Source organism: Lepisma saccharinum, chromosome 3 (assembly GCF_977018435.1).
Source record: "Lepisma saccharinum chromosome 3, izLepSacc3.1, whole genome shotgun sequence".
NCBI classification, from domain to species: domain Eukaryota; kingdom Metazoa; phylum Arthropoda; class Insecta; order Zygentoma; family Lepismatidae; genus Lepisma; species Lepisma saccharinum.
The window spans coordinates 66332732-66347960 of NC_139231.1; the positions used below are offsets into that span (position 1 = coordinate 66332732).

The following is a 15229-nucleotide window of genomic DNA, read 5'->3' on the forward strand; positions in this document are numbered from 1 at the left end:
CACTTATTTCGGAATTTTATTGCTTCCAATTTCAAACTTGTCCTGCAGATTCTTTTACTTATTACCTGTTACCTTTGTACCTAGTTATTTCTTGGTACTTACATCTTCATTTATAATAACTGTTGATAAATAAGTGTAAACTTGATGCAGCTCTTATAGAAGCTGTTGTACATACTATTACCAGTCGAGGAAGGAGTATTTTTCCTTAGTGTAAAGTATAGGTGTGCTGCCACGTAATCACAATCTAAATATCAATTAATCAACAATTAATGTATATATATTTCTAATTATTACCTAACAGCAAAAAGCAAAACATGTTTAAATTAAAAACCAAAGAAATAGAGTAATAATAATAATAAAAATTAAAAAAAGTTTCAAAATTAGTGTTCCTTTTCATTTCCGATGTGCCAATGGTGCGACGATCATTATATATACAAAGCTGGGTGACTTCAATATGAAACTATTATTTTACCTATCAAAGTGGCATTTTTAAAATCATAACCAACAACATTCTCTATCATAATTATCTTTTATTTACATGTCATTGAATTTTGACGCTGTATTGAATTTACATTGTTTCATGTAACAATAATATTTTCACTTGATGATTTCATTCTATAATTAAACGAATAGTGCATATTAACTATTTTTGATTCAAACATTTAAACACAATTTTTATGTAGTATTTTGTTTAGACTATAATTTCAGTAATTTCGGATATTTTTAAGTATGTCAAAACAATCCATGAAGTCTGGAGAAATCAGATTAGTTGCTTCATTGGAAGCAGTAACTAGTAATGAACTGTACACAAAAAAATATTTTGCAGGGTTGCCTGAAGCACTGGGCAAGTGCATCAGTTACCCCTCTCTAGGGTCCGCTCTGGCGGCAGTTGCTCATCTAAATTACGGTGGTGTGTTTAGATTTCATTTTTGAGAATTATTCCTCTTAGCTTACACATTTCCGCCACTCTCCAGGCCAAACCGTAAGCAATTGAAGACTAAAATTTGTGAACGCTGTAAGTGCCAAAATAATTGAAACACCGTTTTTCACGTTAAACTGTGAAATATGCCATGCTTTATAATGTTGTAAACGTGAAATGTGGCTGGTAGCTCTCTAAGAAGTTCAAAGGGCGTGTAAAGAGGTCACTAGTGTGCACGTTCGTACAGGCTGATGTGCGGAACGATGCGATTTCCCAACACTTTCGCTTTTGGCACTTACAACGTTTACCACTTTTAGTCCTCAATTGCATTGCAGTTGCATTTTCTGGATCAGTAAGTAACAACTAGAATGATATATTTTGTGGGGTTGACAATGTAGCTCTACCTTAAATGTCAAAGTTTAACTTCACCATATGCTCAGTTAAGCTATTCGGGAGGAAGTACGGTCAATCCCACTTGCTACCTGGTATGGGAAATCTAATACAATTTGTACGTACACTATATGATGCGGGGGTGACATAACTTCAGCAAAACAGCGCAACATCCCACACATTGCGGCCACCTTTTTCGGCGAATTTAACACCATGGATTTTTCCCTGCAGGACAGCTCAAAGATCAGTTGTACAAGAATAAGCCAAGAATTATCCCAGCGCTGCAGAACATCAGATAGCGAGTGGAACAAGTTTACAGCGAAATTCGAAACAATGTGTCTTCATAGGTTATCGAACCAGGTTACTCATTGATTGCAAGGCGACATCGTTAGCCACTATGCTATCCGGGAGGTTAGCATAATAAAGTTAGTATATATATCAATATATATATATATATATATATATATATATATATATATATATATATATATATATATATATATATATATATATGTCTCTCTCTTGGGAAAATGTTAGAAGAGACAATATATTTTTTAGAATTTTTTACTTGTGCGGCATTTACCCAACACCAGAAAGATGCCACAGTACAAAATTATAGTAAGTGATAAGAGACGTTGACCATTCGTCCTTATCGTCACGATTAACCCAAGAGGTAGAACAAGCGACGCTAAATAACCGAAACAGAAATGAAGAAATGTTGTTAATACTGACAAGAGACGTGAAAGAATATTTTAGAAGTGACAAACTACGTAGCTTCTGGAACAACCGCTCTAGAGACATTAGGAAAAAATCTGGGATAATGAATGAGCGGAAAATAAGGAAAGATGCTTATCTGTATGATGGATCATCTTCCAAACACATTCACATTCACACACTCGGTGAGAGAGGGGCTAGATACGAATACCCATCCCCATACCCAGAAAGAGAGTGGAATGGGGAATTCTTCTTCTTTCGCCGTACCATTATTTGGATAACATCTGCATTGGGTTTCCAAGCACTGGACCAAGCACTGCGTTCCGTTATTGCACGGTACGATATGAGGAAACGAAATTTCGGAAATTCATATTTTCCCTTTTCGCAGTACGGATTAAACACGTCTAGACCAAAGAACAGTGAATCCGTAACCAGTGTGATGTATAATTTATTTGCATTTCTTATAACTGCTATCCCAAAACTTACCACGCTGCAGTTACTTGCAGATACTACAATTTACGCGAATGGGTTGCAGACTATGATGAAGTTATTCTTAAGACCAATGTACGAAACCTATAGAAGAATACTCTAAACGAATTTTAGGTCATCCCAAGCTAAGAGAGAATGAATGTACAAAAAGTATAGGAACACTGGCTACACCCTTCCCAGAAATTGAGAAAAAACAAAATTTTCAAATTGTAGCAGTTAAGAATTCGGTGAAAAGCAAAATGGTGAATGTAATCCCCCTCATTAAAACGACCACCGATTACTACTTTTGTCTTTCAACAATTTTAAAACGAAGGTGAAATATGATATTTACGAAATATCTTGTTGTGTATCCTGCTCCCATAGAATACAGCTACACATAGAATTCACCTTTACAACTTCAAAAAAAAAAAAAAAGAACTGCGTACGCTAGTGATAGGGAATGTAAGATTTCATTTTGGACACTTCTGTTGCAATACACGTCGTCTTACAAAGACATGTTCCTTACTTATGTTTTCTGCTATTTAGCTGTTGCCCCACGCAACGAGCACGTGACAGGAAGCGGGAAGGCGGCGGGGAAAGTCCAGTTGGTTAATAGGCTTCCAAGTGTCAACTGATTTATTGTCTTTGTGCGCTCTCCTTTTGAGTGGTTCTTGGAGCCATCAATCAATGGATGGTTTTGCTCCTTTGGAATGAGAGTTCAAAGTATTCTAAGTACATGAATCTTTATGGTTATATTATTATTTTATCTAATTTCCTTTCAAAATAAATGATGCTTAGCGACATTGATTCGGCAACACTGTCTTCATAAGTTCCATATTCATAACTGGGAACATGGAAGAGTACACTTTAGTTTTACTTTAATTTCAATCTGATAAAAACTTCGCAAAATTACAATTGAATGCATACAGAAACTTCTGAGCAATGCCGTAGACAGACAGAATTTATTTCAATGATTATACTCATTGGTTTCAACCTTCTCATTCTTCAAAAAATGGACAAGTTTTAAGAACATGTTCATCAAATAAGAACCTAGCCCTTTCTACATCTTTACAGCAAAACACTAAGGCCATAAATGTGCCGCAAAGTAGGGTCAAAGTTTGTTTCAAACACACTTTACACACACATAGGCTAATCGCGGCTGCTACTATAGCTTAAAGTGGAATCCGAACCATAATGTGCCTTCACCGGCAGGATCGAACACGGGACCTCATGATTACAATGCGACAGCGTTACGCTACGACCGCCATCGGATAGGTCCGGAAAGTAAGGTCAATGCACATATTATGTTATCATGATACCAGCCATAAATTTTGAGATTTAACAGGAAAATATCAAATTCAAGCGGATAAATATCAATTTCTTTGTTGCACGGGATATAGGGTAAGGTGGTACATTTTCGATCACAAAAAAAACAAATTTAATATAACTTGAAAAAAAAAATGGCAGCAAAATTACAGTTTTTGTGCCAATGAAATGCTTACCTTTTACTAAAGACGCTGGCATAAGATGGCATTTTTAGTTCTGCTACTGTAGACAGCAGAACGAAATTTCGGTCGGATAAAGTTTGATTAGAATTGTACCTAGGTAGGTACAAATCTGATCACCGTGCGGTACAATTTGGATCAACATTGAGTGAAGAAACAGTATCCTTAATATATATACTACAAGTGCAACTTCTTCTACGGGGTAGGCCTACAGGAGCAAAAGAAAAGCAAACTGTATGTTGTTCATTTAATAACTCTGTTTGACTACCATTACGCAGCTACACGCACTTCCTTCGGTGTCAATGCCAAAACTCGCCCTTCCAAATACTCAGTCTCTCCACAATTGCGTCTTCCATCTGCTTGGAGAAAACTGCTGGATGGCCAACATCAATCCTGGAAGGGGAAGGAACACCCGCTGTTTCTTGACGTACCATCGTTACTTTGTTTTGGAGGGTGGCAAATGGAGCATGATAAAGTTGCGTTGCTCCGCGTATATATAAGTGTCCCTCTAGAATATTCTGCACGGCATTTTCGAGAACTCGGGACAAATACTGTTGATATACCTTCTTCGGTGTTCGTTTGCAAGGCATATGTAACAATAAATTGAACAACGCACTTACTTTGTAAGGCAATGTGTTGCACGGGTACTCAAACTGTATACCTTGCTGATCGAAATTGTACCATTTCCGCCGATCGAATATGTACCACTTTGTGCATGGAAACAAATATTTATGTAGTTCCCTTATCTCTCACGAGATGGCTACACATGTAACATGCTACAGCCACCACATGCTTGTCCACGTTTGACCTAAATTTCGCTGTCCTACGTTCAAGCATAAACACGGGACACGCAAAATTACAGGCAGACGTTTATATACAAAGCACCTATACTATCTCTAACGTATTCACCTTCCCATACAAAATTACGTCTGGTTCTCCAGGTTTTCCGTAGAATTTCGCGATGTTTCTGCACGACACACCTGACACCCCACGCAACAACTCTCACTCCTCAAATCAGCGCTGCCAGTAACAGAAAACCAAATATTTGACTTCTTAGAACGGGTGATCTAAATAGTACCTATATCGAAAATGTACCACCCTACCCTTCTACATTGTTAGAAGTTATCGTAAAATTGACAATATTCTACAGTTAACATTTAACAGTCTGGCTGTTTAATTACAGAGATCACACGCAACCGTCCGTTTTGCAAATACAAAAAAATAGTAAAAATGTAGACGTATAGTGCGGTCTATATTTATAGAGTGCCCAAAAGCCTGGAATGATAGGGAATTTTTAGAAGCTGTTCGAAATAACACCGTTGTCGCAACACACAGATCCAATTCATGCCTATATTCCAATAACACTCCGTTGATAATGGTGGGATAAATTTAGTGCCCGATTCCTTGTGCCAGATGCAGCACATCAAAAACCTTCTCAGCGTAAACCATAGTGTCCAAAAGATACGCCAAGTGGTGTCAGGTCAACTGCAACTTCGGCGACCGATCCACAGCCCTGGAACTGGCGATCAAGGCGTTTTCACAAAAGAGATCCATGATGCGGCGGTGCACCGTCATGTTGGAACCAGACCATATACTTGACTTCTGGGTTAAGCAAGCTGGGCAGTGCTTCAGAATCTAACATGTCTTCTGTGACCGTGTCTCCGAAGAAGAAGAACAATCCGATTCTTAAATATTCCACGCCATACCATTAATCGGTTGGCAGCTTGATTCTTGCTTGCTTCCCAAAGTAAAAGACCAGTAACCGGAGTTGTGACAAATAACTTCGCCTAACACATTAAAATTGGACACTTCGGCAAACAGCACTGAAGAAGGAAGTGTCTCGTCTGCCTCATATACATCTAGTGCTCATTGACAAAATTACATGCACCTATCAGAATCGTCCTCATTAAATGAAAGAACTCTCAATGATTTCAAACTTTCGTGACACCCTGTATATGGGTATGTATTAGGCACACATTTTCTTCTTCTATAATATAAAATAGAGGCAGAGAAAATAATCCAGAGGACGCATTATCATGAAGATATTCCTTATTAGCTGTATTTGTCTTAGGAAAATACACTGCAAGTACGTATTACAGTCATGAGAAAATTGTCGTTCTTACAGGGCACTGCAAGTACGTATTACAGTCATGAGAAAATTGTCGTTCTTACAGACTTACTGAAAAATATGCTGAAATTCCTACAGCTAACACACTAACCAGAAAAACAACCTGGCTTGTATGCTAAATGGAATTAAATTATAGGAATTTTAAGCTCCTTTATTTCTAATGATTCCCAGACAACGACATTATTCTTCTGACTGTACAAAGCAACAGGACGAGAAAGACATTGCATCTAATTTGACACCAAAAAATTGCATGCATCCGCCTACTCGCACAGTCACTCATGGCAAGAAATTAAACATATAAATACACATAGAACACTTGTAATAAATGATGACAACACATCATACAAATAAAGTTTGCAACAGGATAGAAAGGCCCTTATGAACAGTTTGTCTTTTTTGTGTGAACCTACGTATTATGTATCCCATTTCTAACACCTCAACCCAATTTCCTTTTCAAAGAAGAATCCCGCATCTACTCTCTCCTAAGCGCTGCTGTCGAAGAGCGTTGAGCACCGTCTAGAAGAGCTGTGTAAACCTTCAGAAATTTTCCACTGCAAGTGAAGGCGTCGGCTAAACGTCAGCAATTCCCTCCACCTCAAGGCGTAGATTTCTAGCAGCAGAAAATATCCTCAGTTCCATATCGTTAACCACGTGTACAGTGTCGAGCAAAAGTAATCTATACATAGTCAAAGTAAGTTTCCTCTGACATTAATTCGAGGTTGGAAACACTGTAACAATGGATTGATATCAAATTTTCCTAGGTATGGTCTCCGACGGAGACACACTGCACGATGGTTTCGATCCCATTTTAAACTGTAGATTCAGTCCCATATAAATGTTCTTAAGCTGTAGATCACACCTATACATATAGTTCGAAATGTAATAATGACACGAGGGATGTGGGGGTAGAGCCCCACACATTCTATCAATATAGGCCATATTGAAGGTGAAGTTATCAACACCACGCTCCGGCCGCCTTTACCCCCAAGGGTTATTCTCAGGTACCCCTTTAGTTTGAGGCTGGGTAAACTTAGATCACCCACCCAGGGAATCGAAACCGGGTCTCCCGTGTGGCAGTCAGACGCCCTTCCGAATAGATAGGCTAAATTACTGATTTGGTTGAGCATTAGAGCAAAATCCGTCAATCCATTTCAAGAACGCGAACAAAAGGGAGATTTTCTCTATCTTGAGAGAGCTCCAGTTCTATTGCTTTATTAAATTCCTCTCTACATAACATTTTATGAGTTTAAGAAAACAGTAGTTTTAAGGCATCCGCTGTACTGCATTAACACGTAATGCAAGCTTGAGCAACACCTCTGCACACTGCACTGACACTAACGAATCAGGTGACGACGAGAGGTTTTCCACTGCACGAACGCGACCGACGAAGCCTCCTGCCACGCTCAGCCCCTCTCCTTTCCACTCCTCTTATGGTACAGTATCGCTGCTCGCTCTGCAGTTCACGGGTGCATACGAGAGCGCTCTTTTACCAATACGACTGATTGGCCAGACCTGACGTACAGTAATTGCTATTGAACCTCTCTAATACCGTAACCACAACAACCACGGGAAAATAACAGCTTTCAAGATATCTTACATTATTGCATTTTGAACTAAACCGGTGAAATAGTTCCGATATGAACAACTCGATAGGCCGAGTGTAGTCGACTCAATATCTCGCCACCGAAGATCCCGGGTTCAAGTCCACGTCTCTCCATGGGTGTTCTTTGTGACTGTCCTTTTATCATATTCATCTAATAATCAAGTATGGTGGAAAAGCGACGGTAAAAATTGTAAAAATAGGAAGGATTAAATAGTTTCAATATGGCATAATTTAAACCTGTAAAACCTATGAAACTATGGAAAGTACACTTGGCTCGGTAGACATATTTGTGTATATTTAAGGTTGCGAATAAATTCGATAAAAGGCAAGAATAGAACCAAATAGGAATGTACAATAAGGATCTGACTGCATATAAATCTACATCTGTTCCTTAACCTTTTGTGCTATTAATAACACTTTCGAGAGGGCTTTCCTTTCTCTTCTCAAACTAGACATTGAAATTCCCTTTTCACAGAAAAAATTCAAGAACATCTCGTTACAAGGAACTCTGAAAGCAGGAAGTTCAAAGACATGAACTCTTTGTGTTATCGCTACAGGGTAAACAACAGTAAAACGAAGGACCCATTAAAAAGAACAATCACTTCCGGTAGTAGCATTCCCTTTATATTGCGTTGATATTTATAGAACACCAAGATTTAATTGTTGGCTTCGTGGAAGAATAATTAAATAGCAGTTGTTCTTTATTTTTATCATATCGGTGCAATTTCTAAGGAAACAAACTAGTTTATTGACTCGACTTCGACAATCGTATAGGGCTGTGCATAAATATTACCAAAAATTGTACATTCTTATTATTATCCGTTTCCCTTACGCGTGTTATTAAGGAATGCAATTGTATATCCGATGATGAAGAGATTTCGATGTCGTATTGTTCTAATTCTTGAACCTCGTACCCGATAGCTTAGTAGATAAGTCTGTTGTCTTGTAATCAAGACTATGCGTGAATAACCTGAATTTTAAACAAACTTTTTAACTTCTCACTGAGTAAAATAAACCGAATGAATATGGCGACGTACAATTTGTCCTGTAACATTTATGCACACTGCTATACAAATAGACGCCATTTTCGACATTACAGAGTGCAGCTTTACAAACGCGTTTCAGAGATGGCAGCACTGTACAGGAATAAAATATTCCATCAGTACTTAACGTATTATCACAAACTGCATGCTCCTAGTTCTTGTAATTTACGTGCAGTAAAGTTTTTTTATTAGAGAAAGACTTTGTGTTCATCCTATGTAACAACGCACGCCCACTAAAGATCAACCTGCTGACTATTTGTACAAGATTACAAAACTCGTTTTATAAAGTGTGCAGAGGCGAACTGACAATATTTGCGCGAGATGATAACAACAACAAAGTAAATGGGGGAAAGAACAAATAGAAGTCAAGGGAACAGAACTTCAAAATCAACAAACCAAGGAAATTTCATTCATTCATTGACACTGCATGTCTTGCTATTCGTATATGTAGAGTGGACAAAATACTGCAGATGCAATACATGCGCTTAATTACCCTACCTGTCTTACATATTATATTTCCCAATGAGTGGTAATGAGAAACAAACATGCCATAGTTTATTGGCCATTCACTCTTGAGTTGTCTGACTAGTAGTCAGTACTGGGTCTACAAATGTTGGGCCCTCCCGCAAAATATTACTAAAGGCCCCTGTTATATAAAATACACGTACTTGTGAAAGGACATAAAGTTTTTGCTGTTATTCAGCTTCTTCAATGTATGTGTGCGTGTGCTTTGTGTATGTGTATAAATATACTGTATCTATGTACACACACACACACACACGCACTCTCTCTCTCTCATATATATATATATATATATATATATATATAAACACGTATTTTTTCGTTTTCCGATTCGGTGTGTATTTCTCACGATATGTGACCGTTCCGGGACTTTTGGACCACCCAGTGTGTGTGTATATATATATATATATATATATATATATATATATATATATATATATATATATATATATACAGACACAGACACAGACACACACACACCCACACACCCACACACACACACACACACACACACACACACACACACACACACAGGGTGTCTCAAATGTAATAAAGCAAAACAACACAGGTGAAAGTACACCATAATAGAAGCAAAAAAGTCTCAGTAAACGGGTCTGCAAACGAGCCGTTTCCGAGATAATCGCGAATGTGTGATTACAAACCGCCACTGACTTCATTGTTTGTAAACGTCGTCCTAGTTTGTAAAATGCTAATAATGTGTGCGAAAGTTCTGTTTGAGTGCAACGCCACCTCTCGGAAATGTTCTGTTTGATTACAACGCCACCTCTCGGAAATGTTCTGTTTTGTAAACAAAGAGCAAGCCTCGGACCGTGCAAGGAGTAAAGCACTCGGTGTATTACCATTTTACCAACTAGAGCGACGTTTACAAACGATGAATTCAGTGGCCGCTTGTAATCACACATTCGCGATTATCTCGAAAACGGCTCGTTTGCAGACCCATGTTGACTGAGACTTTTTGCTTCTATTATCGTGTACTTTCACCTGTGTTAGTTTGCGTTATTACTTATGAGACACCCTGTGTGTATGTGTATTACACCTACCTTTGGAAACTGTAATTTGATTTTTGTTAGCGTCGCTTTTCTGCCACGCTTAACGAATCGCGACGACGACGATGATAAGATGAAATTGAGGCAGGAACACTCACATAGAACACTCATGCCCCCAGGCCCGGATTCGAACCCGTTATCCCCGTCATAGCAGCTGTGTTAACCACTTTGCCACGGAGGTTGTCATACCTCTGGGGAGCTAGGTAAAATTGCAAAAATCACTTTGGTGAGCTGCTTAAAGAGACAATTCAGCTGGTAATGATAGACTAATACGTGTTTCATAACATTTCTGTAATTGGTATGCTTTTGCTATCAGTACGTCATGCGTTGGGATGAGTATGCAGAAGTGTTTAGTTAAGCAAATCAGGTTTGAGCTCAAATCAGGTTTGAGGGATCCCAAAGTACGTAAGTAATAATATCGTTCTATCCACAGGATTATTGTCCCTTGCTCTGCCGTGTTTGACTTCTATGTAGTACGAGCCGTCTCACCTCTTAACTCATTAAGTACGCAAAGTAGAATCTCTACTCCTAGTTCCACACCACAAATCTAGGGAAAAAACATTTGCGGTTAGAAAGAAATTAATGTTCATTTAGTGTTATGGATTAAACGGAAGTTATAAACCAAAAACTACTGCATCTTAGTCACCTTAAAATGAACAACAGATCCTTTCACCTTACAATATTTCGATGGTCTTCTCTTCTTTGCTCTGTGGTGCTGGAAAAATTACTACGCTTATTGTTTTAGATACATATATTTGAGTATGCAAAGGGCATGGCAAGGCCCCCTTAAAAGCTTACTCGTCCCCGGGCCCCTCTGCACTGCGGGGTATTCCGGTATATGGATCCGGCACAACTTACCCAATTCAGTCTTTCCATTAGTATTACATTGACTGGGAGAGTTCCAGTGCCAAAATTAGGGGAGGGGGCAAGGACAGTACATTTTCCTTGGTAGACTATGCTCATCATTGAGAAGCCATAGTGCGAGTACAAAAATATAGCAAAAGTGTGGTGCAACTATTCCGAAGTTTCTATTGGTTCCAAAGTTATGTTTTCTTTATTGAATCTCTTAAACCCCATTCCAGGAAATTTTGGATCACTTCTCCTGTGTTGAACTTGCAATTCGATTGCGAAATTTTCTAAGGGATCGCGCGATCTACTAGTTCATATTTTCATTTTCGTTTGCCAAAATATCGAACCATAATGAAATATACAGGAATTTTCTTGTACTAATTCGAACACTGAGAAGCCTACTATCAAAAGTTAAGCCTGAACATTTCATACAATATGCTGTGTACAGTCATCAGCAAGAAAGGGCATACTCAGATCCTGAAAAACTTACTTCCCTACATGACGTTCTGCGTGTTGCCTAACTCCACGGCGATAAGGAAATTTCAATGACAAGTTCAGCTATCGTCGTAGAGTTAGGCAACACACGTAGTAGCACCATAATTCCTCTACCATTCTTTAATAAGTTTGTCTTTGTTTCTTAATTTCAAAATTTTTAGGATGTAAATATCCCAAACCATGTCATATGAAGAAAATATCAAAGGACGCACATAAAATGTCGATGGGGTTGAGAATGTATGTGCGGAGGAGGCAAACCACAATCCTGCCTAGGGTGGCAAAATGTCTACCTACGGTGCTGACACACATACACACACATATATATAAGTGTGTGTGTAGGTATGTGTGCGTATAAGGGGAAGATGGTTTTTCTTTTTTTAAGATTCGGATGGTAGTTTTAAGAACAAGCACCGATGAGTGGCATAGGCTTTCTTATTCCAAAGACCCTCCCACATATAGCCTAAACTCGTTATGAACGATTCAAACAATAACGACGTCATCACATCGATCAACTTTCCATATCACTATTCCACCTAGATAAATATGTAACATGCGGGAAATCAATGAATCTTCATACGAAGAGCAAATATTTGCCGGGTCTGGCGGCGTCAAGAATAGGAAGGAAATTCCAAAACAAATAGCGGCGTCAAGCTTGTTAACTTGGTTGGTAGCATGGGTTTTAGGAGATTCCAAAGATCGATTCGCCATCATCCGCTTACACAGCAATCAATATCTCCGGCAACCTGCGTTGCTACATAACTATATCCGATGATAGGATAACACATGACGGCGAAATTGGCAAGTCTGAGGACTGATGGATTTAACGATAGATGCACGGGGTACGAGCCCCTCCCGAAAGAGATGGCAAAGTGTAATAAAAAGTGACGATATTCTTATATTTGAACGGACAAGAAATATTCCAGCAACATGAAACAGACACCCTTAGAAATGTACATGACCCCAGAAATCGAATCCGGAATTCCTTGATCGTATGTGATAATGTTATTCTACACCAGTGGTTTCCAACTTCAAAAGGTCCGAGGGCCAAAATTATATCCAGCAGTTCATTTGGGGAGGGGGGGGAATAAAAATTACAAAAATTGTAAGTACCGAACTGAAAATGTAGTACTTTCACATGACCTAAATTTCTAAAATGAGGCAGTGCCCAATACTTATTGATGAATTCAAAGAAAATAAAGACACACCATACAAATAAGAATCCTTCATAGTAAGTGTTCAATGTGAAAATTGAGCCCGATCTGCTTCTTTTATTAAAGTTGTATTTGAATTTCTGTATTTGAAAGTCTCAGAAGGTGAAGCAGTGAAGAATCTGCCAGTCGGCTTCTGTAGCGGTTCTTGATGAACTTGATTGAAGAAAAAACACTTTCACACGTGTATGTTCTGTCGAACATCGATGTCATTCTTTGCCCAAAACTACGAAGGTTTGGAAAGCGTTCTTTTGAAAGGTATTTGAAAAACTCTGGCCCCTTTTCTTGCCTAGTTTGAAGGAAACACATCGCCTTGCAAATCACGCAATTCAAGTTGGAGAGAAGCTATTTTAATTTTCAGTCTTACGTTTTTAGGAGATATTGCTCATTTCGATATTTGAACAAACTTTAACAATCAGTCACAGTACAATCCGAGTTGGAACTCTGGAAATCTCTTCGTACTTCGTGCGTAGTACAGCAGATCTCTATAGCGCCTCTCTGCAGTTTGTTTCTGAACACAAAGAGTGAAGCCTTCGCGGAAGCAGGTGAGTTCATTCCGCATAGCGAAGGTATGGAATGCATGGTGTGAAGAGAAAGTTACGTCACTTTAGATTCTTCTGATTATCATTATTGACTGCAAAATCAATTCTACCTGTTATATTGTCCTTCTTCACAGAGCATCCGTTTATTCAGTAAAAAATGAACGTATTTTAATAAAAATAAATAAAATTAATGTATTTTGCAAACTGGCTTCGCGGGCCGCAAAAAAAAGGCAACGGGGGCCGCATGTGGCCCGCGGGCCGCCAGTTGGAAACCCCTGTTCTACACCATCAGGAAGAGTCAAATAATAACCTAGTGATTATCTACTGTATATTTTAGGGCTGAGCCGATATAGCTTTGAACCGATACTCATACCGATACCCTCACAGATTCCCACCGATACCGATGCTTTGAATTTGTAACAATTAAAAGATGTTCAAAATAGTGATTAATATTAGTGGGTGAGTATTTCATTTCAATTTTAAGCATAAATGTACTAGAGTTTTGTTTTAAAATATTAAAACAATTTCACATAAAAAATACCTGTTATGTAACCAAAACTCATTATACTGACCAAGGCAGAATTTATTTTATTTTAAAACAAACTAAACGTTACGTTTCAACCTTCTAGCAAGGTCTTCTTCATACTCTGTACCAAATACAAATGAAATAAGTTACAAAACAGGAAATATATATATATATATATATATATATATATATATATATATATATATATACACATACACACACACACACACAAATCACTCCCTCCAGACACAAGGTTATTAGAAAGTTGTTTATCTGGAACATTCCAAATATATATATATTCCTGTTTTGTAACTTATTTCATTTGTATTTGGTACAGAGTCTGAAGAAGACCTTGCTAGAAAGTTGAAACGTAACGTTTTGTTTATGTTTTAAAATAAAATAAATTCTGCCTTGGTCAGCATATTGAGTTTTTGGTAATCATGGAAACAAGGCTTAATGGTGTTATAACTGTTATGTAATCAAAAAAATACATTTTTCCACATAATATTGGTACAAAATCAATGGAAACTTCAAATTTTGCGTAACTTCCAGCATGACCGTATTTAGAGGGTATTTTTTAGTGTTTAACCCCCCCCCCCGAAAATTCTGGCGTGTTGGATTAATGGAAGTTCAAAAACCAAAATTTGTAACACATTATCAAAAATTTATTCACAGATTCACAAAAATACAACAGGGGAGACAATGCTGAAATGAACGAGCTAGAATTTTCGAACGTTTTGAATTCTGAAATTTGAGGGAAACGGGTTTAGTTTAATTATTGCAGCTCACTTGCAACCCTTTCATGTTCACTTCTGCTGTCCTCTTTCCAGTGCTGTTCCTGAATCAGACTGAAAATCCCTTTGTGATTGTCCCAAAATTCCCAATGAAACACTGCTAAGACTTGTTTTCATTTTAATAAAACATTTAAATGCTGACCAAGGAAAATTTATTGTATAAAAAAATATGAGCTAAACAAAGATCTATTTCAATTGATTGTGAATCTTTGTCTGAAGAACACCCTGTTAGAGGGTGGAAGCATTTCGTTTTTAGTGTATATTTTTTTATACAATAAATCTGCCTTGGTCAGCATTTGAATGTTTTATTTTTTACCAAAATTCCCGTTCCAACTTTTTAATTCCCTGTTCGATATGGGTTTAAATCCCCCTTGATAAGAGTTCAAACCTAAGATATCCAGCTTCGTAGCGCGTTACGTTCACTATCCTTCACCCAGCGGTCGATATAGTACATAC

General features: G+C 38.0%; 1 protein-coding gene across 1 annotated transcript in view; it reads right to left on the bottom strand.

The window, feature by feature from the left end:
• The window catches only part of Gpa2 (Glycoprotein hormone alpha 2), a 188220-nt gene that overhangs the window by 79318 nt on the left and 93673 nt on the right, over window positions 1–15229 (bottom strand). The window lies entirely within an intron of this gene.